Source organism: Amphiura filiformis, chromosome 9 (assembly GCF_039555335.1).
Source record: "Amphiura filiformis chromosome 9, Afil_fr2py, whole genome shotgun sequence".
Classification (NCBI taxonomy): Eukaryota; Metazoa; Echinodermata; class Ophiuroidea; order Amphilepidida; family Amphiuridae; genus Amphiura; species Amphiura filiformis.
Genome location: NC_092636.1, coordinates 42,767,799 through 42,780,712, shown reverse-complemented (window position 1 = coordinate 42,780,712; position 12,914 = coordinate 42,767,799).

Sequence of the window (12,914 nt, the reverse complement as noted above, 5' to 3'; positions counted from 1 at the left end):
TGTCCGGGATTGTAGCTTCATCAGAGAATCAATCTGGATTCGCAAACGAACGGTCATGAACAGAGACGAGGGGCTACCATTTAAGTCACGTGTATGAATTTCTCCTGAAGGCTACGACCCTCGAGATGGAGCTGTGTTACCACAAGCAAATCAGACGATGGGATATCAATCACTCTGAAGAAGTATGTCGTCCATGGCATACGAAACTGTCGGATCAGTGTCCAATTTTAGTTTTGTAAGATGAAAGCTGCAAATTGGAATTATCTACAAAGCTGATGAATCTCTTCAGAATAACAACAACAAGAATAACAACAACAACAGCAACAATAACAACAACAATGATAATAATGATAATAATAATAATAATAATAATAATAATAATAATAATAATAATAATAATAATAATAATAATAATAATAATAATAATAATAATAATTAAATGTAATAATACAATTCTTATTAGATGGGTGCATTATTACATCCTAATAGCATTGGTTTTCTGGAGGCTAATTTCACAATATTGTAATAATAATAATAATAATATCCTAATGATAATAATAATAATAATACATAATAATAATAATAATAATAATAATAATAATAATCAATAATAATAATGGATGGGCTGGCCAATAACATCGTAGTGGATACCGGCTGCGCCGGCATCCACTACTCAAAAATATGGCCAGCCCATCCATTATGATGATATTGTATAGGCAAAAGACAAAATCTATCATTTATTCTGCTCAATTAAATGTCTGTAAAATTAACATTTTACATCCAATAATAATAATCTGGATAATTTGGTTTGTAATAATTTAATTTCTAAAATCATCTTAAAAAACACCCATTTAGTGTTATTGCGAATATAATAAGACAAGTAAAATGTCTGACCTGGACCAGTTATCTTCCAGTGCATTCCTCTGTTCACAAGTAATAATAGAAAATCTGAAAACACAATACCAAATTAGCCTCCAGACAGCCATGCTATAGGATGTAATAATGCCATCTAATATTGTACACCTACATTTAATCAATTGGGAAGACCTGGAAAGTGAACGAAATCAGATCAAACCTGCAAAATGTCAGGTTTCACATAAGATGGGTAGACCATGTTGCCAGGTTTTGTTTGATTACATTTTGTTGTGATGTAATCGTAATGTAGTCATAACCCAAATTCGAAGTATACGATATACTATGACAAATAGAAATCCTTCGAAACGTGATGTAGGACCTTTTTGCTGCTGATGCTGCAAGATTTGTATATCAAATAAAGCAGGTTTAATATCTTGTCTGTCACTTAATCATGCACCTATGTTTCAGATGACTATTTTTTCAGATTTTTTTTGATAAGACCATACATACCAGTGACATACAATACATTTTCAGAGCCATCAGTAGGCAAGTGGCGGTTTACATGTCTCATTCTTAGGTACTTTGTCCTGAAGAGGTCAGAGCTACTCCTGACGAAAGCTCGACAGTTCTTAACTTGTCCGACGGCGAACCCGCTAAAAACCCATTAATAGGTAAGGTTATATTGACATTTATGCTTACGGCTATATATTGGAAATAATTTTAGATGATTGCCGTGATCAATGTTGGTAGATCATTTAGCCAGTTGATGTTATTATTTCAAGGGTTTATTGAGCGCATATACCTTACAAGAAAATTTGGCGCATTCTGAGCAGTACGTTGTTGTTTACACTTGTAAAAAGTTACCTTATAACATAGAATCCAAGGGTTATTTTATATGTTTCGTGGTCACTTTAGATGAAACGAAGCTTTGTCCTTATGCCTGTAAACAATGTTCACAATAATAAGTATTTCACTATGACAAATCTTTCATTATTATACTATTTCGCCGTATACGCCGTCGGTTACCACAGTACCGGTACAGTCGGTCCATGTGTGAATGGTTTCGCTTTCGTCAGATGTGTCACTCTATGACTTTATCAAAATATCCTACACTATTGAAGTTCTGTACAGTAGATACTGGAGTCTGGAATGATAATCTTCATATTACAATCCTCATTTCAAATATATAGTTTTGGTTTCTCTATTGTTCAGAAACCAAAAATCAAGGGATTAAATGTGGAGATGAACTGGTATGCAATCATAACACTATTGTGCTGGGAGGACACAAGAGGGTATATATAATCAAAAGTATAATGGCCTATAACCATACGTATATAATAGCCTATTGTGCTAACATTTTCATTATCGATATCTATCAACGCGGGCGACTTTTGCCGTAGGTGGCACACTTCCATGACACCATAAAATTACACCCGAGTTCCGAGATTCGTTTGATAAGTTATGCATAGACATAGTTGAGACACAAATGATGGATATATACGAGACCTAGGCCTACATGTAGAAATCATGTGCATATATTGAGGGGTGGGGGGGGGGGGTGTTTTGTTTATTTGTCTGAAATATAAACGATGCATGATGATGTAGATGATTTGATTATGAATTAGATTATTCCCTGGAAAGCACAACCCATACCTCTTACCTATGTTCCCTCCGCCACCTATATATAACCTCCTCCCTTCCCCCTCCCCACACTCGATATCGACTCTTCCCTATTATTCCACTCCACTCTTGAGCCCCCCTCTCCCCCTCCTTCCCTTCCCACTTCCAATGCTCTCTCCCCTCTGTTTCTCTTTCTCCCTTACCCTTACCCCCTCCCCCCCACACACACACACACACACATATCCTCTTTCCCTGGCGATCTCTTCTATCTCTCTCTCTCTCTCTCTCTCTATTCTCCAATAAATAAATTGAATAAAAGTTAGTTTAAACCAGCTTTCTATGATATTGATCTTCCGTCATGCGACATGCACATAAATAGAGTTATGTATAATAGTGTTGATATCAATGAAGTCATAATCTGTCAAGTGGCTATTGTAATGTCTGTGGAAATATTTCGATGGTCTATATATTTTCACAGTGAAATCAGCTTAGGCTAATTCGTAGTCTCAAGTCAATGCTTTCAAACTAAATCAATGCTTTCAAATGTAGACTGCTTTGTTCGACTTCTCTGCTCGTGAATATTGCACTACGAAATTTAAACATTTCTTTTGTATACTTAGAGTAGGTAACTTCAAATCAAATAATTTTACGATCCACACCACTTATAAGAAACTGAAACCAAAACCGAAACTGACTGACACAAATGTTCGGTTTTAAACAAAAGGTAGAAACAATGAGTTCGATATCTTATGATTCAAGTGGTTAGGCAGGACAATAGGAAACCACGTGACCAAAACCAAAACCAAAACTAAAACTATATATTTGAAATGAGGCACTGTTAAATCAAACAAATAATATGCAATATATAATAGGGATCTGTCTTTTCAAGGCCATTGTTAATCGTGCCATGTAAAGGTCATGGAATAGTTCAATGTTTTGGGGAACTTTTGACCATGGCTATCCCTAAAAAGCGCTAAACCCCGATAACAGCTACAATTCAATGGCCGCTCCTATCGGGTGTTGCGGTAGACATCTCCGCGGTCCAATTTACTATTAAATCGTACATACTCCAGCTATTACATTTATACATTAAACACCGATTTGTATTAATTTCTGCACAATAGATTTCACCCATTTGATCTTTTCATGGACAGGACTCCCTCTGTTTGCTAGCTCCCCAATTGGACTACTGATTGCAGTTATAATGATTAACACAACTGTCTACGGCAAGCCGTCTGGTTGTATGACTGTCTATAATTAGCCATGATGCAGAGCATCTTTAAATGATCTCTGATTTATGATTGGTCGCCCGAATCTCGTGATAGTTTAAATCCTCCGGGCAACTACACATATCTGTGGAATTTGCGGCTCTTTGTGTTCAGCGAAAGTTAAACTCTCACTTGGTGAATGGAAGTACGTATCCTAGGTGGTTGATTGGTTAGATTTGATTGATAACAAATAGATGGTGAGTATTATTGTTATTGTGTGTTAGGGACACAGTTCCAAGACGAAGTCATTATCAACTTTCAAGGTACTTTTCCAACCATTTTTCGCGAGCAATAAAACGGAAGAAAAATCAGAATATTCAATAAAATTGTCCTCATTATACTTATGCCAATATCAGTTGCATTCAAAAACATAATACGTATTGTATATGTACTTAACTTTTATGACTATTATTTGAGTACTTTACTTGTAATAAAGATCCATTTTTAAAAAAGCCCTAGAGTGGGCTACGGGTTGGTTGCGTAGCGTTTTCCAATTGCAAAAGTCGAGGAGAAGGAGCAAATAAAGCGAGTAATATGAGCGGAAAATCGTAGATGAATACCTAATATCGCCGAATGACAGAACCGGATACGCAGTGCTGCAGCAACGAAAAAACAAAACAAACAAAAAAACCGCAACGTGATATTATGATAATGGCCATAACAAGAACCATTGACGGGTGTTTTCTTTCTCTTCCGGACAAGCCCAGTCTCTTTTACGACTTGAGCAGACTGCGTACACTCAATACAACCAATTTACTGCTTTAACATCAAATGACCAGTAAAATCTTGTGGTTGATATGTGTTTTTCAATGGGGCAAACTTTTGCTTGTTTTAAGCAAACTCAATCATACATATACCAAAACAATGTATTGCCAAGAACTACATTGCTGTGAATACACAGATTACCCAAGAATGGTAAAAATATAGAATCTCATATTTTAAGACGAAGCACAAGTTTCACAACATCATTCCGAGCAAAATGACATGATGAATGATGGGTTATAACTATTTAAATGCATATACCCCCTATGGAAGAAATGGTCTTAATCACCAATACAGGGAGTGTGAATTTCAAATAGGGTTACCTAAATAGGTGACTTCTTTTAAAGTCTATGGATTTCTACTGAAATATCCCATTTCAGCAAAGTAGGTTAACACATTAAATCCAATAACGCGAATGTACAAACAAAACAAACTTAAGTGGTATGGAGAAATCCAATGGGCTATTGAATTTCTTTTCTTTGATTCTCAGCGAAAATAACCCTTCATCTCCATAAATAGTTCTTAAGTGAAACTTCTGGAATAAATAACAAATAAAAATAAAATATTTTGCAAATTTGGCATTCAGTAATAAGAGACATGTGGACCAACGTATTTCATAAAGATTAAGTGTGACCTGCTACCACAAAATGTGCATAAAGTCGCAAGTGGGTAGTTTCGAGACGCCCTTCTGCTGCGTTGGTGTTCTTTGTTTTACAAGTACCTGTTCAAGCCAACAATGTGTCTGTATGTTCTTTGTGAATGGGGGCACAATGTGTCATCCACGAAGAATAGCTATTGGCATGTACAGATGCACGGCAAACAAAGAACTTCAAAACTCAGCAGCCGGGATGTCTCGCAAGTACCAACTTGCGACTTTACTTACATTTCGTGGTAACATGTCACATATCATATAGGAATAATAAAAGATGTTTTGTAGGTTAATATGTCGCTGCGGTAATTTGACAAAGTAAATTCGCGTCATACAGGAATTTTATTTCATACTAAATACACACGTATCCTGCATTTTGTCCGTGCCTTCAAAACACAGTCAGATAATAACCTAAAGTAATGAAATGCGTTTCGAAATCCTTTAAAAAAGAGAAACACAAGATACCATTTATTTACAACATTTACAATGACACACATAACATTGTCTGCAGGTAAGAATGGGCGCCTCAATCACGATTTGTAAAATGAAATTAGATGTCACATATTAGTTATCACTTTATATAACATGTACAAGTCATTCCTCTACATAATAAGAAAGAAGATGAATGTTTGACATTGGAACCTCCTCGGGATATCTTCATTCGGATAGACACTATTGTGAAAAAAAATATGCTAAATTCTCATATATATCTCAAAAATAAAGGAATTGAGAAACTAATAAAGTATTTAATAAAATTATGTTGCCATGAGGAAGAAGCAAGAAGCAGAAATATATCTGATATGACAATGTGTACGACAACAGCTCCTACACCTCCTAGGCATTAAAATATTTGGTAATAAAGCAATCAATGTGTAAAATCACCACAACTGGCGACAGTGGCGTAACTAGGGTTGGTAGCGTCCGTGGCAAGAAACAAAATTGGCGCCCCTACCCCCCCCGAGAATATGTTAGACGCGGGCAATTCTTGAAACAATTGCGACAAATAAGGCCTAGCAATAATTAATTTTGGTTACTAAAAGTTAAATATCGGTCTTAAAATGTTCTTTCAATTGATTTTGTGCTGAAAATTTGACTTTCGTCGCTTGGAGGGGCGCAGAATCGATGCCGAATTGGTCAATTTGGCGCCCCCTAAGGTTGGTGCCCGGGCACGTATTGCACCCCCTGCCCCCGTAGTTACGCTACTGACTGGCAAACCTGAAACAACTTTTAAGTTGTTTCAGGTTTGGTTATTAAAATGATCGCACAATTATCACTTCATATGAAATTCATCTTTCATCTGAAATTCACAAACTGTGTGCATATTTTGATTCTTTCCAGAATTTACAATAAGTTGAGTAAGGAAACGTCTTTATTTTCTCCTCAGTGTAGAAAGTGCACATAGTCGCCAATTGGAAACATGTATAAAATGATGTATTTCACCTTAAAGCTTACATATAAGCTAAACAAAACATACTGAGGCATTTGCCCGATTCAAAACAAACACAATTTTTGCAGTGATTTGTAGTAATTTGCACAAGACTTGAAATAAAATACGAAATAAGAATGGGTGTTACGTATAGGCAACACTCAATTTTATATCTTTCGATCCTGGTTTTATTATTGCATGTATAGGTTTGGTAATATGTAATCATACTTTAATGGTTTCCAAAAATAGCATCAACCAATTGTTTTAATGTACTGATCTGTCGCGAAGGTACATCAAATACAATCGCTATTTGGTGATATTTCAAAGTCAAACGTAGTTTTCTGTAGTGTGAGATTTTCGGGAAGGTCGATAGCTTAGTCGTTATTCCTACTTTGTTTGGTCAGTGCCTTGGGATCTGTATTGTAGAAAGAGAAAATAATTCCTGGAATTAGGTGAAAGGATGAATAATATACTACAGCAAACATATTTACAAAAGTATGCAAACATAAAGCCTTGCCTTGTCTACCAAAACACGCATTTCTATTTACGGCTGATAATACCGTGTTTGACGATGCTACAATATAATTTATTTCACTTTTTGTGCTTTCGATCGTACCTTTAAATAACATATTTCAAGTGAATTTGGGGAAAACATGTCGCATTTTTAACTACAAAAACAACAAAACAAAACACCCCCCCCCCCCCCCACACACACACACAAACACACCCCGTCCTCATTTATGTGGATTCAATGTTTTTAATAGTGGCTAAAATGTGACGTAAACTTTACTGGAGATCATAAACTTCGGTAAAACATAACCTTTATCTAAATAATAATGTATCTGAGCATTTTCACTTTATATGATACAGAATAAAAATTACAATAACATTTCTGTTTTAGACATCGTTTAGGCTAACTTTAATTGAAGATAAACTTTAATGATGATGAAAGTACCCAATGTGATATGATCTATTACAATCAGACCAAAGTCAGTTATAATATAAAAGGGCATCGGCTACCCCATCATGGTAGTGTCTTCAATAAGGTATTATAGTTGAAATCCACATACCTCCTATGTAAGATATGACCTTAATCTCTTCTACACAGGGAATGTGTATTTCAATTAGGGATGTCTGAATTGTGTGGGAGATTAAGATCGTTTCTTACATAGGGATGTATGGATTTCAACTCAAATAGCCCATTATATGCACCTATAATTTACATTTGGTTGCATTTGTGTTAACAGAAAGCTGTTCAGCAATGTAACTTGCTACTATATACTTTCACTTCAACAAGAAATGGTCAACAAACGATAAAATAGTGATGATATGAGCTGCATAGGGTATTATATGAATGTACTTTTGCCGTTACGTGGAAACACAGGAACTATCCATTAACTTCAGCCTTGTTGACTATTTAAAATGCTTTGAATTGTGTCAATCCAGAAAAGTACAGTTTATTCCTTCTGGATTTTCCCAAAGTAAATAATATTTGTGAGTACTTTCAAGCCATATATAAAAGAATACTTACGTACTGAAACTTTATTACATGCGAGATGATAATGGGCGTTATAGTTACATGATCTCATGTGTCTCTTCGCATTATTATAATGAATGATGAATACATGAATGCTCTGCGTGCAAGCCATAGACTTCAACATAAAAAAATCCATGCAGTTTTGAGAAATTTTCTCAACATATCAAGAGCTATCTTAAGAATCACAGATCAAATAGCTTGTACCACAAAATAGATGTATTTGTAGGATTGTAGATAAATAATTCAAAATTTTTGCTTGATAAATCCATTAAATAAGTACTCAAGACTTTAGCTTTCGCCATCAGTGATGATGGCTTGATCACAAGTGACATTGTCCACTGCTTTTCCCGCATTAACATTTTGTTAACTATTGAATTTTGTTGGAGTAATTTGGACAAGATATTTTATTAAAATGCTGTCAATTAATCTTCTTCTTTAGAAAACCTATAATTTTGTTGGTTAATAAAACTTCTTCGTTATCATTTTAATCAATTAGCACATGAAAACTAGCGTCGTGCTTTAATTGTTTAGAATATAAAAGTGCAACTGATACAGAAGAAGAAGGTCAAATTCTCTTCTTAAACACCCTCATTACTCGCAAAGAAGATGGCTCGATCAAGTTATTTGCGTACCGGAAAAGGACTCCTACGGTATAGTACCTTCACTGAGATATATCACCATCCGTAAGAGAACATAAAATCAGTGTTGTGATGTAAAAGGGGAAAAAGTAGTCACGGAACCAGCGAAAAAGGCAATCGTAAAATGTAAAATAAAACGTGCGCTGAAGCAGTGCGGATACGCTGAATGGGCCTTCAACAAGAAATACAAGGAAAAAACAGGTCAGCAGAGGTCAAAGAACGGAAAGCGATACCCAACAGGAAAAGTCGGTTTGTCGTGGTTTCTTTTGTTGAAGGGTCACATAAAGACAGGAGGAATTTTAACAAGTATGACGTTGCGACGGCTTTCAAACCACATAAAGCAATACTCAATTGTTTATTTCAACGGTACATACCACAAATCTTCAACGGTGTCTGCAAAATCCCATGCAAGAACAGTATCAAGACCTACATTGGCGAAATGTCACCTCAAACGTCTCAAAGAACATCAAAAAACATCATAAAAATCAAACCCTGTCACCGGGAAAACAATCGCTCACAGAAATAAATAAATCATCTAATACAAACCACGTTGCGCAAAAGAAGCATGTCTGGGAGGATATTAGATCAAGGGAGACCAACAGGAACAAAAGACAGATTAGAGAGGCAATTTGGATCAGGCGACGAGGGTACTATTGAAGGAACTATTTCTTACCGAATACTTTCGTGCTATTTATGATCACATTTCTTGATGTGATTCTATATTTTTGTGTGTTACTACTGTACTGTGGATGCTAACTGTCTACATATTGACCAGTTATTGACAGCTATTGATTGAAATGTACTTGAGTTAACTGTATTCATACATGGCTAATTTTGGTGTATGGTGTATTTGGTTTGTAGCAGCATTGATTGTTACAATCATGACTGTGATTACTGCTCCAACCTATTCAAGGCAGGACCTACTTGACTTGAGACCAGTCAAATCTAAACTACCACCCGATGTGTGCAAAACTTTGTGTAGTTTGGATATCTGTTCAAGGACGCCTACAAGAAGAGGTTGCCGTGGTGGAAAGAACAGAGAGCAGTCAAATACAATTTCTTCCCTGTGTCAACAACCAAATACAAGATCTAACAACGATGATTGTTCTAACCCTATACATAGTGCTACAAGTAGCAAATCAAATTTCCCTGATGGTGTTAAAACACAAGCAAAACTTTGCACGCTAAACACTCAGTCTATAAGAAATAAGGCTACTGAGTTTGTTGATTTAGTTGTAGATAATAAATATGACATTGTCGCAATTACAGAAACATGGCTCAAACCAGGTGATGATGTCGTAATTGGAGACATCACTCCTGCTGGTTACACTTTTGATCATGTCCCTCGTCCCGGAATAAAGACTGGTGGTGGTGTTGGTCTTCTATACAAATCTACCCTCTCTGTAAAGATCATCGAAATTACTGAGGCTTATAGGTCATTATAGTCTCTTCATGCTGAGATCACCAGTAACTCTCGTTATCTGACACTTGTCGTAATATAGACCGGAAATAAAGGACAAACAAGGAAGAAAGCTCCCTTTCAGTGTTTTCCTTGAAGAATTCAACAACATGATTGAGAACTACTCCTTGTTCCCATCTGATATCATACTCACTGGGGATTTCAATGTGTGGGTCGAGGATGCAGATGATGCAGATGCCAAAAAGTTCCTAAGCGTACTCTCATCTAATGGTTTAACACAACATGTGACTGAAGCCACCCATGACCGTCATATTTTGGACCTTTTTATAACGAGAGAGTCTGATGATGTCCTGTCCAATGTCTGTGTTATTCCTGGTCTTTGTAAACATGCTGCTGTAACATGCAATCTTATGTTACAGAAACCACCCCATGAGTGGAGAACATTCACTACTCGCCGTCTCAAAGCTATTGATGTTAACTTGTTTGGCCAAGACATCATTCAGTCTCTCTCATCAATTGACTTTGTTAATGATAATGTTGATACTTGTGTTTCAAAGTATAATGATATGTTGTGCAACATTCTTGATAAGCATGCCCCAGCCAAAAAACGGCGGGTTATGATTAGACCAAATACACCTTGGTTTAGTGATGAGATCCATGCTGCAAAGTGTGAAAGAAGGGATCTTGAACACAAGTAGCGTAAGTCTAAGCTTGAGATAGACCGCCAATTGTATTGTAAGCAGCGTCAAGTTGTTAAACATATGATTGAAGATGCCAAGACAAGTTATTATTCTGCTTCTGTTGATATGTGTGATGGTCACCAAAAGAGTCTGTATAGTGTTGTAAATAATCTGTTGCATAAGAACAAGGGGTCAGTACTTCCAAGTAGCTCATCTGATCTTGTTCTTGCTAATAGGTTTTCTGAGTATTTTGTTGACAAGATTGAAAACATCCGTAGTAGTTTTAGCAAACATTGTGATATGCCAAATGATGATTCTTGTGTTCATGTTACCCGTATTTCAAATTTTGAACCAGCCACTGAGGAAGAGGTGAGGAAAATTCTCATGAAGTCACCATCTAGTACATGTGAATTGGACCCTCTACCGACGTGGCTAGTTAAAGAGTGGGCTAATGATATTATTCCATTCTTAACATGTATCGTTAACAAGTCTCTTGTCTCCGGTACTTTTCCAAGTGAGCTCAAGCTTGCTTACATCCGCCCTCTTCTGAAGAAATCAGGTCTTGACAAACAGGATTTGAAGAACTATAGACCCGTTGCTAATTTGAGTTTCCTTGGGAAACTGATTGAACGTGTTGTTAATGGTCGCCTATGGTGTATCATTACTCAATATAACTTGCAAGACCCCTTTCAGTCTGCGTATAGACCGAACCATAGCATTGAAACTGCTTTAACAAGAGTTCATAATGACATTCTTCGTGAAATGGACAATGGGAGAATTACAGCACTGGTTTTACTCGATCTCAGCGCTGCATTTGATACCGTCGATCATAGTATATTGTTGTCTAGACTCGAAGCTGACATTGGTATCAAAGGGACAGCGCTGAGATGGTGTGAATCCTATCTTGAGGACAGAGCTCAGTGTGTCCGTGTAGGCGAATCATCTTCGAATACTGTACACCTGAACTATTCTGTGCCTCAGGGTTCAGTGCTAGGCCCGCAGTGGTTTGTCATATATACTTCTCCTCTTCGCAATATAATCCTGAAACATGGACTTGAATACCAAATTTATGCAGATGACACCCAATTGTACTCTGCTTTTGACCCAAACCAAGAGGCTGCCAACAACTGTATTTCTCGAATGGAAGCATGTGTTGAAGATATTCGTCATTGGATGAAAGACAACTACCTGAAACTTAATGACAATAAAACGGAGTTCATACTCATTGGTTCTAAACATAATCTCAGTAAGATGACCATACCACACATAGAAATTGGTGATTCAACTATTGCTCCCGTGTCACAAGTTCGCAATCTTGGTGTTATTATGGACAGTACAATGACTCTGGTTCCTCATATCTCATCTGTTATCAAATCTGCCTCTTTTCAACTCAGAAACCTTGGCAAGATTCGAAGATACCTAAGCCCACAAGCCACAGAACAATTATTGGTCCATGCTTTTGTATCATCTTGCTTGGACATGGGTAATGCCATTCTGTTTGGACTTCCAAAAGATCAAATTCACAGACTGCAACTCAAACAAAATACCGCTGCTAGACTGGTCACCCGTACTAAACCTTCTGAACACATCTCTCCTGTTTTGTTTGACCCTGTTAACTTCCGGCTTAAATACAAACTTATGTTACTCGCTTACCGTGTTGTCAATGGAATTGCTCCCCCATACATATATGAACTTCTTGACTTTTACAACCCTTCTCGCTCCGGTCTCCGTTCTGCCAATAAAACTCTCCTTGTTCAACCTAAATCATCTCGGTCATGGGGTGATCGCGCCTTCTCTGTGGCAGCCCCTCGCATATGGAACAGTCTTCCCAATTTTATTCGCAGTTGCTCGTCAATCGAGTCATTCAAATCCTCACTCAAGACATATTGTTTCTAGCTTGCTTATGAACTGGATTAATTTGTAGTATACTTTGTTATTTTTTACTTCATGTATCTTGAAATGTTCTATTGTTGATTGCATTTGTTCCTTGTTTCCATTTTTCCTGCTGGTATATTTTGTTTTTGCTCTGTATGCGCCACGAGCGTTTATTGCGGATCTG